This window comes from Tympanuchus pallidicinctus, unplaced genomic scaffold (assembly GCF_026119805.1).
Source record: "Tympanuchus pallidicinctus isolate F22 unplaced genomic scaffold, pur_lepc_1.0 scaffold16, whole genome shotgun sequence".
In the NCBI taxonomy this organism is placed as follows: domain Eukaryota; kingdom Metazoa; phylum Chordata; class Aves; order Galliformes; family Phasianidae; genus Tympanuchus; species Tympanuchus pallidicinctus.
Genome location: NW_026294679.1, coordinates 23,308,795 through 23,323,770, shown reverse-complemented (window position 1 = coordinate 23,323,770; position 14,976 = coordinate 23,308,795). Strand labels below are relative to the sequence as shown.

Genomic DNA, 14,976 nt, shown 5'->3' with positions numbered 1-14,976 from the left:
GAAGGAGACTGGTGACCACATACATCCCATCAACACTAAACTACGTGATGTATTAATTCTGATCTTAGAAACTCCTGTAGAGGACAGCAGCAATGAACACAATAAGAGGGATCTACAGTGGACTATTTGGTTGGGCCTGACAGGACAAAAGGTCAGAAGACTAAAGACAGTCCCTGATAACACGGTCACAAATCTTAGCTAGAAAAGGTGGACAAAGGAATTGATGAGCCAAAGAAGCAAGGTGGCCTTCCTAAGATCATGGAGTGAGTCTGTGGCTCAATGAGTAACCGGAACACAGCTCAGTGCAACTTCCATCCTTTGTCTTCACCACAAGATGTGCTGCTGCATACCAGTAGCCATTCTTCGTGATTGACACTTTACTGTATATTGATTCATTTAGAAGCTGAAAACAGGCAGTTCAGAGTGCAGTGAGGAATCAATGAATCACTGTTGATTATTTCCCAGTATGCATTTTTTCTTTATGAGATGCTTCAACACAGTATTTATGGGAGCTCTCTAAGCAACAATGCCCCCCTTCTTAACCCAAGCAGTAACAGGCATTGCAAAGTTTCATGTCTAAGAAGATACTTCAGCAACTGAAAGCTTTAAGATTTCTTAGTTTATCACATTATTTTGAGGGAAAACAAAGAGATTGGCAGGTGCAGCAATGAAAACAGGATCTCAAAAGAGGGGGAAAAGTTTGGGCACTGATTCAAAAGTGGAAAAATAGCCAAAATGTTTTCAGAAAGTTCAGATTTCTAGAGGGTGCTCCTGCAAGATCTCACATTTCTTTGCAGACAGTAATAAATCTAGATATAACAAGTTTCTGAGATAGGTAAAAATGCCCTCTCACTATGGATTTGTTATCCAAATCTGAAGGAGATAATGTTCCTAAATCCTGACTATTGCTGACAAATGAACAAAATTACAGTTGCTATTGATACATTCCAAACAACAAGTTTTACTGACATACAGTAGTTAAAACATCCTGCAGAGATGCAATCAGATATATTTCATGTAGCAGTTTGGGAGAAATCATGCATCAGTACACAGCATTGACTCCAGAATTCAGGTCTCTACATCACAACTATTGAACTGCACTCAGCCTGGTTTTGATTTTGCTTATAAAGTTTGGAAAATTTGCATTTCTTCAGCAAGCACTACAGGTGATTACAAGAGGATTACACAATAGTAGCAACTATTTCACAGTTCACTTTAGGGATTTACAGAAATAGATGCAGTTTTTTTGGTCCAACTATTTAAGTACAGATATTCACTGTCTATTTGCCATTGCAGATAAAGCTACTGATACTTTTAGAAAACTGAGTGGCCAAGAATGCCAAGTCAAAATGCTTATGCATTCATTTGATAAAGTCACAGGATGCATAGGTGCTGTGTACCAAACAGAATTACATTACCACACTTGAGAAGAGTGGTACCATGGAGGGAGCCTAAGGTCAGTGGTTTACTAATGGAAAAAAATACTGCTGAGTTGTTGTCTATATAAGCTGCATTGTGACTTGACCAAAGGATGAATTCTTATAGCTTGTTACTCTACCAATACATGATTTTCAATGACCTATACAATCAAGGCTAAACTATACTAATCCCCCTTCATCTCAACAGCTATGCAATCGCATAGCAATGCTTGAAATCTGTAGCTAAAATCTCAGGTTATCTTAGCACTGAAGGATGTGACTAGGAGATTTAGCCAAAGACTGTTTGCAAAATGGTAAAACAAGATACACAGATAATAATAATAATAGGTCAGGAACGAAAGATGAATGATGAATTTCCTAGTGCAACCCTAGAGATTAAGAATAAATACAGGGAGCTTTGGACAAATTCTCAAAGTGGAGCTAATATGAGCTAAATCTCAAGGTCTAACGTGATGTGTCAGATACTGGACGATACAGTCAAGTGAAAATAATATGAAACAAAATTGTCAGTGGTGAAGTAGTCTTTTCCTGTCAAAAATTAGAAACTGTTTTTTTGGTCTAATTTGTACATCATCTTTCACAGAATCTAACCTAATCCTAAATTACTGGAAATAAAATTTAACGAAAATCTCATCACAGGCCACTATACTGAGATCATGCTTTATGTTGAGTGAAAGCTCAGAAGGAATAGCTGCACAAACTGCTGACAGATCATCAAGATCGTTTCAGGATATTAACTGACTGCACACGTAGAGCAAGAAACAGTCACTGAGCCTTAAGTAACCATTGGCCAAAGCAAGGGAGTGGGAGGCACCATCCCAATGGATGAGGACAAAGAAACTGCCAATGACTAATTACAATAACTCAGTAATAGTGGGAAAAGTTGAGTGATTCTCACTTCATCCTTAAGTCAGGAGCAGAAGGTAACTGAAACAGAAGGTAAAATACAGTTATTCCTAAATATGCTGCTTCAAATCAGACAAAACTATTTTGCAAGTTTGTAGAGAAAAGAATTAATAATTTAAAAAATCTGTTCTGACAATGAATATTAAAGTTTAACAATTACTTTGAATTTTGTACTTGTAAATTGCTCCTTGAAGCATCACTCTGGCAAATTATATTTGTTTGTTAGTTTTTAATTAATCCATTTTTTAAAAATAGTCCAGACCACCTTTTACCATTTCCTTCCTTCCCCTCTCCCCCCCACCCCACCTCTGAATCTCCTTTCTAATGCAATCCTTACTTGTGTTGTAAAAAAAGTCAGACAGATACGTGTACTTGGAGAAAGCTTGTGTCACAGTACATAGCTTCAGTCAAATACAAGATGCACTGCATGCAATACTTGATGATAGCAAATAATTGCAGTCTATAATAAATCATTCGTTTATAATAATCATAAGCATTTTAGTGGGAAACTATTAAGAAGTTATTAAGGGCAGCACAGTGCAACACTGAGATAGAAAGTGCCAACTGTTTAAAGAAGTATGGTTTCTCTAAAGAAAATCTGCTCCCTCCTTGGACTATTTCAATACATAAATAAGTTAACAAAATAGGCAACAGTAGAATTTGAGTGCTTTTCAAAAGGCATTGTGGAGAGTTCTCTCATAAATGTAAATAAGGAAAATAACTAGCTGTGAGCATACGCATGTAGCCAGAGACATACATATACATTCCTTCTACAGTAGAAATAACATAAAAATGAAATCCACTCTTCCACAGATGATAAAAATGAATAGCAGAATAATCAAATCTCCATTTATGAATTATACTATTGATACGTTTATATAAGATTGGAAAATAGAACAGTACTGAAATTAAACTTCTGAAGGAGAGAATTCCTCAAGTAAAATCCAGTAATTAATTTCAATTTTTGTTTTGTTAAATTTTGTCATACCTTTTTTCAGATGTATTAACTTCTGAAAATTATTTGCCAAGTCCTTTCTACAAATATTTTTTATGCTGTAGGTCATATGGGAGCAATATATTGGAGTAGCATACAGGAAGGACTGGCTGTTCATTATATACAGCTGTTTTTGTTGGCGGCATAAACCTTCGGGTATTTTTCTGAGTACACAGATGTATATGAATGTGCAGAGTTGATGAAAAGTGCATTTCAGTTCTGTTCTCCCCCTCCCAAGGCTTCTCAGCAAAGTCTCCATGCAAACAATTACATCTAGCTGACAGGAAAATACCACGCACCCTGCAAGGCCAGCCTGGCAGAGAGCTTCACACCATGTCTGAGACACCCCTACCCCAGTGGCTGTGCTGGGCAGGCCAGGATGTCCCTGCACTGATCAAGAAGGTGATGGCAACACAGCAGCAGCTAAATGCAAAAGAGCAAATACGAAAAGTAAACAAATCCAATGCTCCAGTGGCACAGTATATAAGCGATGACTTACTCAGCTTTGTGTTCTTCTTTTGCTTTTGGTCTGTACCATTTTAAAATGTAAAAGAAGTTGCATGGGGTTAACAGCTCTGAACTTGTGAGCCGGGTCACTGGTTCACATCCAGACTGCAACTAGTGGGAACCAGACACCATGCTCTCAGAGCTACCTGCTACTTTCATGAGAAAGAAATCAAGAGACAAAGTGCCCAGAGCCATTCTTATTCACTGAAACCAGCAGCTGCCTTCAGCATCACAAGACCACATCAAGCCTGCCTCAGCCCCACTCCGTGTCCTGTGGGCAGCAGATCTCATACCTGCTGTAACATACACATCCACTTTTCTCACACTTCTGCTTGTTGAAAGAGCTGGGAGTTTTGCTCTCCTATAAAGTTAATACCAGTCTCTCAGCCACATAGCATTTTTTGCCTGGGATTTCAAAGTTGCCATTGTCCTAAAAAAAAAAAAAAAAAAAGGAAACAAATAGTAAAAATCACTTGAAAATACAAACCTGGAAATACTTACACAAAATCTGTCAGGGCAAGCAAATACACAAAGCAACACTCATCCAAAGAGAAGTAGAGAAACAAGGAGGAATTAAGATGAAAAGTACATTCTGTGGTGTCTTGTACTGAAATGCAGTATAAATACCTAAAATGTTGTTATGCAAAGGACACAAAGATTAAGGTCATTAAATAAAAGATTTATCAACTTTGTAAAATAAAATCTTTAAATTAAAATGTTAACGGGCATCAAGCGTAAAGTCAAAATCAAATAAATGTGCTTCATATGCTAGTAGGAACTGTCAACACTTGAACTCTCATACAGGTACATTTAAGAAAGTATATCTTTAGTATTTTTAACAACCAAAACTATGGACACTGCGGTTTGCAGAGCAGACACTGGGCTTGTTCCAGGAGATGGAAGCATTCCAGGTAGAGTCAGGATGTTGGGAGCAATTATAGCAGGCCCAGAGCCTTCATCTTGTTGGAAAAAAGAGGGGCTTATTAGTTCTGGGAACGTGTCACAGACAACCAATGCAAAAGAGGGAGCTGGAGGTATTCCACGTAAAATGTAGGAAAATGGTTTGCAAACAGAGCTCTCACCACAAGCTAGGGTGATTTTCTTTTTTTACTTTTTAAGAAATTTTATTTTAAATAATATCCCGCAGAAATAACAATACTCCCCTCATGTGTAGCCTGTACCTTCATCGCTGTAAGAGGATAAGTTGGATAGTAAGAGCAGAACTTTAAATGAAAAATTGTTTAAAGTACAAAGCTTGTCATAAATCACTGTCTTATCCTTGGAGCAGCGGGGCCTGGGCAGGCGCTGGGAAGCCACAAGCACATGCGTGGCCAAGCAAAGCTGAGCCACAGCCCAACATTTTGGTTTCCTTTCCCTTCCCATGGTGCCCTGTTTAGCTTGAAGGGATATCAGTACTAGATTACACTGCTCTGTTACTTGACTGTAACAGACATATTTGGCTCTAGGAAGAACAGGAAAAGCATTATTGTTGTTTTCCACAAGTATACCACAGACAGCTGGAGGGAGCTTAAGGTTTTAAACACATTCCATCTCCAGTGACCAGGTGCCAAAATGCAGCCAGGCTCTTTAAAGTCACTGCTTTGCAGTGCTGTTCTTTCTCACACTTAAGAGAGGTGCAACTTGGCAACACTGCCTGAAGAGTGTAAAAAGAAAAGAAGAACGCAAATAAAGGCTTTCACACATCCCCAGTACTGCCCTTCATTCTAAACACAGCCACTCTTCAATTGCAATAAACAGAGGAAACTGTCCCCCTTAAACTTGTGTTGCAAAACAGGATAAAGGGAATGGTTCAGAAGATGTCATCCTTACAGCCCAGGGAGCACCACCATCTTCAGCAGCCCAGAAAAAGGGGAAGGAACCAGCTCAGAGATCCGCAGTTCGGTGACCTGAAGGAGAAATATTCTTCATGTGTCCAGATTTTAGTCAAAACTCAATGGAACAAAAACATAAAAATCAGAACTGGACAGCTTTCTCAGATTTATTTTATTTTATTTTATTTTTGTAATATATACTGTTCTTGTTTCAGTGGAAAAGGCAGTGTAGAACTCTGCATCCCAAATGTAGAACATTTTTTTCAAGGGAGAGAATGTATTTCCAGCATCTCCATTGTGAAAGGACACTCATCAAATTGTTTCTATGTGGTTTAGTAGCTCGAGTACAAAATTCTAGGTCACTGCCTTGGCTGGCTCTGCCTGCCATGGGGCCACTGTTACCCACGGTCAAGTTGTTCAGCTTATGTACCTACCCAGCTGGTTTTATAACACTTTTCTGGTGGCTGCGCTCACCCTTATATATTGATAAAATAGTTACTAATTCTGGAGTACTGTTCAGCTGAGAGTTGCTAAAGAAAAACATTATTTTTAGAACCTGAAGAGAATAATATAGGATCATTTTCTTCTGCCCTTGTTAGGTGTAACTTACCCCACATCACTGACAACATCCTGACCTGATGGCTGTTCAGTGTCCTGTGTCAAATAATGAATAGCTTTCATTCCATTCCAAGCAAATAAGTGATTATCAGGACCAAGTTGGGCCATTATTCATAGTATAGATCCTTTTGGGCCTTGCAGAAGGGATAAATAAACTACAAAATGGAGGAAGCAGAGAAGTATGAGCAAAGACAAGCTGTACACAGAAAAGCTGCTGAAATGCCAGTGCAGCAAGGATTCATGCAATATTCCATGTCCTGCAAAAGCACAGGAGGGACAGCTTGCGATTCTGAAACTCTTATTAACAGTAATGCTGAGTTTTTAGCGTTCTTTCAAATTCCACAGCCAAAAGTGTATTAAAAAAAAAAAAAAAAAAAAAAAGCTGCAAGAGAACACTGCTGAAATCCATCCTGAATAAGTGGGAGGGGAATGAAAGGAATTTGCTGTCAGTCCTAAGACCATCTCAGAGGAAATACAGATATACTGTATCTTCTCTACACAGCTAGCCACAGAAACAGTTTAGGGCATGCAGTGCTCCCAGGTAGGTGCACCTACACAACATTTTTTAAACAATTTTTTAACATTTCCATTGTAAATCTTGTGACTGTTCTCCCTTGTTTTTGTTCATATGTCAGAGCACACACAACATGCCCTAATCTCTCATGCCCTGAAATGTGTTCTGACTACTACAGGGCATTCAGTCCAACTAGCTAAACTAGATTCATCCTGTTGAAAAGAAATCCCTGAAATGAGTAGTGTGGATATCAGACCTACTGACCTTCCTTTAGAAATATTCACAGTACTTTCTCGAGCAGACATAACCTTATGCGTTAACCCACCCAGTGTTGGTTGGAGTGTTACTCCCCCCAAAAGGCTTTCAAAACAACAAGCATTCAAATTGTTACAGAGCAAGAGAGGGAACAAAGAGTTTATTACTGTTAAAGGAAAGTTCAGTGAGGGAAAACAAACGACTGAAGAAGCAGGTCAAAAAAGTAAAGCCCTTTCTCCATTCTCTGGGAGTTACCACAAGCCAAGAAAATAAGCTCAAGAAACCCAAGAAGGATATATGACTCTTTAGGTTTCTATTGAATTATAATAGAAAGTTTTTCAAACTTTCAATGGAATATGCAGGTACCGTAGACCATAATAGTCCGATTAAAAATGCATTATGGATTCCAAGGAGACTAAACTATATCTCTGGTAACTCAGTGGAATTTATGAGTCCTTGCTGACTGGCTGCTATTATGATCAAACACAATTATTCATTTTAAAAGTGTGACTGTCAGTTAAAAAATGTCCCAGAGTAACCCAAGCCTCCTGCTAACATACAGCCTTCAAGCTATCCAGAAAGCAGACATTTAGGGGGTATACCATGAATTATTTATTTATTGGCCTTCTAGAGCCATTCTTTATGAAAGAATTACAATAGCATAACTATGACAGCGGAGAGAACAAGAGAACTTTTGAAATGCAGAAACAGTACAAGATACAGGTATTTTAGAAGAGGGAATCAAACCAAGCCTGACCCCAGTTCAATCTGTCCAACTACAACTGGAAATGAATCATGATTTTGGAAGTACTTCTGCAAATTGTACCTCCAGCTGCCACTCCAGCCACAGCTAACCACAAATCAAAGCCAAACCACAACATTCTACTGGAGATATTAGCTGCCACTGTCAGTTCTTCTCAGAAGATTTTGAAGACAATCATAATTTTGGCAATATTTGCAGCACACTCATATTTTCAGATCAGCAAAAGAAAAGGTTTAAAAGAAGTTAAACAGAGGATATTCTTTCTAGTATATTGTTGAATTCTTTACTAAATATAGGTAAATCCCAGCCAAGTGAAACCTCTTCATTTCATTCAGTTTGCCAAAGGAAACCTGATTTATTTATTTTTTTTTAGCTGACTCACAAAAAACCACAATACAGATAAATTTTTTTCCTTCGCTGCATGAAGCCTCTTATCTCACCTTCAGACATCTGGCAAGATAGGAGAACAGATGCAGGATCCTGACATCTTCATTCAAAGCACTGGTGACCTAGAAAGAATCTGGCTGAAAAACAAGACCCCTTCCTGCGCCGGGCCTCAGTGTGGAGGTGTGTCATCCACACTTTGCTGTGCTTTCATGTAAATAGAGTCAGAATGCACATGTTCATGCTGGATGGAAAATGAGTAGCATGTAGAATATTACTCCAGAAATTAGCTAGAGCATGAAGTTTCTCTGCAGCCCCTCTGACTCTTGTCAATGAGGGACAACAGCTGATACCTCTACTTCTCGACTACATAAAACAGAATGGGCATTTCATACTTGAAGTAATCTGTGCTCAACAGTTCCCTCCTTCTCAACACTATATAAAAACCGATTTCTAACATTATTTTTAAGGGAAGGAATGAACACAGGCTATTTAACAGCCACTGAAATCTCACTCACCATCTTCTCCTTCATTCAAAACACAACAGCGATTGCCTGAAAGCAGACTATAGATGTCAAAAGCATTTCTTTATTAAAATCTTGGCTGAAGGATGGAAAACATTTTTTGCCCATGCAATATATAACTGTGCCATTAAGAAAGCTGGAATTTGGCAATGGCAGGAACCTGTAGCACTTCAACATTATCAGTATGTGATCGGTGCTTGTGAGTTAAAGCCACCTTCCTGAAAGACGTTTTCCCTCGGGACAGAGTACACAATAAGTATAGAGGAAAGCCATCACAAAAAGATTGAAAATCAGGAATCTCTCATTTCTATTTTCTCAGTGTAAAAACACACAAGACCTTTTGTCACGGTCTTTAAGGTGAGTATTAGGATTATAACAAAATATTCCCCCAATTTCTCAATATCCTTACTTACCTGAGCAATTCGGTTTTGACAGAAGCATCTCCAAAAGCATGAACAAGGATGATTGTTCTCTCCACAGAGACTTTGGTTCTGTGGCAAAGGTCACAATGTGGGCATGTTGGCTGGAAAAGGACTTCTGCAGCTGCACAGCCAGCTCTGTCCTGCTGGCTGGCAGAGACAAGGGACAGGGAACAAGGAGCAGTCCACAGTGACAGCAGGAAAAAAAAACCCACACATTTTTGTGTGTCATCTGTTCATTGGTTCTTCACGTTTCCTGGCAAATAGGACATTCCATAAGACAGAAATGCTGGAAAGTTAATTTAGGAGCAGTTACACCCTAGCAGATTTCCTCAGCTTTCATTTTTACTTTTCATTCAACAAGTTATTAGTGGTAATGATACGCTTGACTAATCCCATCCTTGCAGGACCAGATGGTGCATGTTAACACCTTCAAATTAACAGCTGAGTGTAAGACAGACACTAGGAGGCTTGTTCAACCCTTTATGTGGGGAAAGTTACTCACCTGACTAAATGTGGATGGGAAAGGGTCAGGTCAGTATGTGTGGCTTGGTGCCAGCTTCATCTCAGCAGGTGCATTGTCTCAAGCTTTGCAGAGGTGTTTCAATCCATTCAGGGATTAAAAATAAAATTTCAAGTTAATAGGCAAAATAAAATAAACAAACAAACAAAAATACACAAGGAAACAATGATAATAACAAACCAGAAACAGAATTCAAATCCAAAACTTTCCTGAAGAACAGTTTTGCTCAAAATATTCCAACTTTACATCAACAGAGTGGAGTATGTTTTTCCTTACAACTTAATTACCTATACTTCTTTACTGTAATCTCCACTATATCTTCATCTTTCTCACCTAGGATGGCATAGAGGAAATGAAGAATACAATTATTTTTACATATAACTGATAAATGGACATAAAGTTCTATACAAGAGCAGCTTAGTCATATTTCTGCCTGCAGCAACATAATTGTCCTCATGAAACCCTATAGCAGAACAAATTCAAGACCCAATATGCCATCAGATGGAAAAGCTGATGACTTTGGGCCCTTGATGAGATGGTGTTGAGTAGCAGCTTCTGCCTACTCAAAGCTGTATACAGATATTGCCAGCACCAGACAACCGAGAGCCAGGCGATGTAGGTAAGACATTTTCTAGAACATCTCAGTAAATTTGACAGGTATGTGAGGTATGCTGACTAAGGCAAAGAGAGAGAGACCTTACTTGAAACAAAGAACCACATTCTGGAACATGAAAACAAAATCTCTTGTGTTCAAACGTCTGCAGTTCATTTGTTTTACGTAAAGAAGTGCCTGAAATCTCCTTGGAGACTTTCCGATTCTGATATAAATACTGTGTCAACTCAAAGTAACCAGGAAACAAACTTTCCTGGAACGGGGGTAGGGCTAAACACCAGAAATGCCCAGTCTAGAATCACCTCAGCCACAGAAGTTGCAGTGAAGGATATGCACACACTCCAGTGAAAAAACTGAACCCTTGTTCTGTTACCCAACCTGCTGGAAATCTGGGATAACACAGAAAAAGCAAAATTTCCAATAGGGCTGAGTATGTAAAGAAGGCACTGAGAAGAAACCATTGAGTGTGCAGCATTAAAGCAGGAGGCAGGGACAGACTGAGAGACAACTGTGGTGCCACCAGGCTCATAGGCCATGGAGAAAACACTGCTCCCAGAGCCGAGCTGACCTAAGGCAGACATTACTCCACAACGGGCGGTCTGCTATCAAAAATCAAATTGCAGCTCCAATCCCATTACAGCACTCTGTTCATAGGCCCCACTTGCTCCCTCTTCTCTTATTATTTAGTGCTGATTTCATTCGCCTTTATCTCAGCTGTTTTCTTCTCCTTCCTGCCATTGCTCTCTTTTCTTTAGCCTTGTTCTTCCACAGTGGGCAAACTCAGAACCATTTATATGCACTGGCAGAATAATGTGTTGCTCGCTGGCTGGGGATGCCAGTACCCACTGAGGTCCCTCAGGCAGGGCACAGGGGCTACTGCTGCGCCTGTGTCCCCTCCCTCCCCTCTACTCTGCTGCCTTTCCCGGCTCCATAGGATTCCCAGAGCAAGTGAGAGCAAGGGGATAGGATGGGCTAAGTACAGGGATACCACGCCTCAGCTACTGCTTTGGTTAGGGATGCCAAACTCTTAGACCAGCAGTAGACACAAGACCTCCTGTCTCTTGATGTGAAATAAACAGAACACTTCAGAAGTCTGTCCAGCAGCTGAAGAGTCAGCAGAGACCTTTGTAGAACAATGCAAAACCAAACCAAAACAAAAACACCTCCTTCTTCAAAAAACCCCAAACCACTGAAAGCAGTATTCCTCATACAACTACCCATATTAACTACAGTATTCATGCAATTATTCAGCAATGCATAGATATGCTAACCTAGAGCAAGTGGGGAGGCCCCAAGACTTGAAACCATAAGCTGGCCAGGTGCAGAACCACGTGCTCAGTGAGGGTCTGTTACAGCAATTACCCACTTTGTGGTTTTAGGCAGCCTTAGGAGCTGTGCTTGGCACACTACCCACAGCAAGTCAGTATTGCATATGGTATGTATTTACTAAAAGGCTGCAGATGATAAGCTTTAAATTCATATTCATTCATTTCCAGAACTTTCTATGTCAAAGCTCTAGAAGGAAGAGCACTTTTACATCGCGCCTGCTTAGGGGAAGAAAACATGCATTTTGACTTCTGTACATAACGCTAGGTTACATTTTCTAGACTAACTTTTATAATGCTTGGTTTATGCTGTGCTTCATTTCTGGCAGCAGAACCGCCCTACCTACATAGCAAGCACAAGTGTCTGACATCCAGATCTGAGCAACATCACATGAAGATGTACTGTTATTACAACTGTAAAACTGAAATGCCTTCTCATAATCCGAAGGGTGCTTACGTACTATTTCCATAGCATGGCTAATTTATTTCATAAGAATCTCTGTGGTAGAGAAAAAACTTCACTTAGAATATTCCTGCTGTGCTGCAGCTGAGAGGCCCATTGCACTGTGTGTTTGTGGGTTCAGTGATAGGCTCAAAGCTCTCCACTCTCATTGCCACATTTAGACATTACTTCCATCTTCTCCTTGGAACCCCACCTAGTTAGGAGCTAAACTAAGATGACAGCAAATCAGGCCAAGATGTTTTTAAAAAGGATGAGAACCTAGGAAATTTTCTAGTAGGGTGCATGCATTTTTTTGGAAAAACAAAACAAAACAAAACAAAGCAACAAAGCAGAATATCATTAAACAAACAAATAAATCCTAACATAAACACACTTATGAAGCACAGTGTAAGTTAATGGCTGTCACCTTCTAAAGGTATGAACACTGAAAGCAGGAACATGACTGCTTGGATTAATGATGTGATTCCTGGCCAGAAGTTGACAATTCTGTTCCTCCTATTGCAAAAATTCCTCAGGCAGAGAGCAGCTGCAAGAAGCCCAGCTTGCTGAGGTGAGCAGCTACATGACACTAATAAACTGCACAGTGACCTGCTGCTTGGGGAACAGAACTGGGATAAACAGGCTGGATTCTCTCTGTACATTTGATTTTGACCTCTTTCAAGACTATTACCAAGTCACATAAGCCATGCAAGCCATTTAAAGTTTCATGTTACAGTTCTGGTTGTTTTCTGACTTCATTAACACCACACACAAGTAAGACCAGGAGGATAAACAAGCTACTGCTTTAGCACCATGCAGCTGATGCACAGTCCATGCAGCTGATGTTGCTTACATTCCAGCCTGCCATGATCAGTAGGAACTGAGCTGAAAGCATCTTGCAGCCATTGGGCTGTCTCATGGATTAGTTTCCCCCACACCTTTCAGAGAACAACTGACAAAACTGAACTTCACAGCATTTTTTTCTCAACTGCAACACGTCTGTTGCAGTGACCACTGTGCTCATCCCCTTCTCTTCAATCTATGACTTCTAAAGGTGAACAAGGAGGAGACTTACAAGAAAAAAAAAGTCATCATCTTGATGATCACTGGACATCTGCAAATGTGGCAGCGGCAGTTTGCTGAGCTACGAGCAATCTCCAATTCAGAGGGAAAGAATTCCATAGAAATTATGTTCCAGAAGAGGCTACAGCAGCAGGCCAGGATGGCAGCCACATCCCTCAGTTCGAGCACTGCATGATTGAACCACTCGCAGCAGAGGCATTTGCAGTCTTTCCCTTTCTTGACGCTTGGCTGAACAAAGCACTTTCTCAACACGCTCAACCCCCCACATAGCCAGAATCCAGCTGGCCTGCTGTCCGGGGGGAATTGCAAATATGCCCAAAGCACTCGTGAAACTTTGTAGCACCTCCGCCACTCCACATCACTACAGGAACCCTGCTACATTCTGTTTCCTGCTTGCTCAGAGCAACCTTGAGCTTCACTGTATCACTGTCCACACACTACGGGAGTGAGCAGTGGAACTAATTTATCAGGTAAAAGAAGGAAGTGATAAAAATGCAGAGTGTCATTAAGGAAGGAATTAGTACGCCCACAGAAGTTCACAACTGCAAACCCGGAGCCTTGCCCTGACATGACCATCACCTCCTACCAGAAACGCGGGCTCCACAAACACAAGCTTTATTTCTCGTTCTTTTTCCATTTACCAGCAAATACAGTACAATCCTCATCCATAATTTATTAAGTCCTTAAACCTAGTTCAAACTTTTTTTGTTTGAATAATACCCTAAGCAATCGTTTGAATTTGAGTGCAGTTTGATTCAGGCTCTGTGACCCCACCATGTGTGCCACAGACAACTGAGACCCTCTGCACCGCCCAGCACAGCCTGTTCCTTCTTGGACTGACACAAACACATTCAGAAACTCCCAGAGGTGCCTGTGAACCAAGAGCTCATAAATGAGTAGATTGGATCCACACTGCAAGAACTTTCTCTTCTAAAATAAATATACATATTAGCACCATTAAAGGAGTTGCATCTCCTTTAATGCATCTCTTAAGTTGCATCTAGTTATTTCAAACCTGACCTGGCTTTGCAGCTTTGCAAACCCCACCTTCTCTCACACTCCAGCAAGTGGGCAGCTGTGCAGCTGACTGCACTTCTGCTTTCAGCAGAAAGGTGCATCTACCTGTCAGGTTTGCAGCTGATGAGTTACCTGCTGTGCACACACCAGCCTGCATTTCCTACTGCATTCAGTACAGTGGTTTTTCCTCCAGTGTAGCAGAGACGTGTGACTCATTATGGCAAACCTGGATGCCAACTTTGAAGTTTCAAAGGTCAGATTTTTGTTTTATCTAAGAAATGAAAGTGTTGGATTTTTTTTCCCTCTTCGTCTTCTTCTTCTTCTGCTGGGAACAAGACCGCTGAGGCTCCTTCCAAAGAGCGCGATCGTCCATCACCCCCTCGTGCTGCCGACTCCTTAAAAGGCCGCGGCGTTACCTCGGCGCGGCCCGGGGCCAGAGCAGCCTAGCGGGGTTCCAGCGGAACACGGCACGCTCGCCGCCTTATTTGGGAAACCCTGGCCATCAGCAGGGCCTGGCACCGCTCGCAGCCAGGGAGCTTCTGTAAACTGCGCCTCTGGCAGGGGGTGAACGAGCGGGCACCTCGCGCCGCGGATCCCAGCGAGGAGCGGGGGCGGGACGCCGGGGCACCGAGCGGGGCTCGCCCGCTCCGCAACGGCCCCGAGCGAGCAGCCCCGGGCCGGCCGCGTGCGAGGCAGCTATCGCAGGAAAGAGGAAAAGGAAGCCCCGGGCCGAGCGAGCCCGCCCGCCGGCGCGCCCCGTGCGGGGACACCGGGCCGGGGCGGGCGCGGAGGCGGCCGGATCAGAGCCCCGCCCGGCC

At 41.4% G+C, this 14,976-nt stretch overlaps 1 long non-coding RNA gene across 6 annotated transcripts; it reads right to left on the bottom strand.

The window, feature by feature from the left end:
* Nucleotides 1-395: 395 nt before the first annotated feature.
* On the bottom strand, nt 396-14,862 carry LOC128078145 (uncharacterized). 6 transcript variants are annotated; one of them, XR_008205325.1, is made up of 4 exons: nt 9,150-14,862; nt 4,348-6,332; nt 3,639-4,276; nt 396-2,366 (listed from the first exon to the last, which is right to left on the bottom strand). It is a non-coding gene; the product is annotated as an uncharacterized LOC128078145 (long non-coding RNA). The 6 variants fall into 6 exon arrangements; XR_008205323.1 differs by lacking the exon at nt 396-2,366 and having other exon boundaries at nt 2,653-4,276; nt 4,348-5,753; nt 6,289-6,332; XR_008205326.1 differs by lacking the exon at nt 396-2,366 and having other exon boundaries at nt 2,653-4,276; nt 9,150-9,411; nt 9,661-14,862.
* Nucleotides 14,863-14,976: the final 114 nt, after the last annotated feature.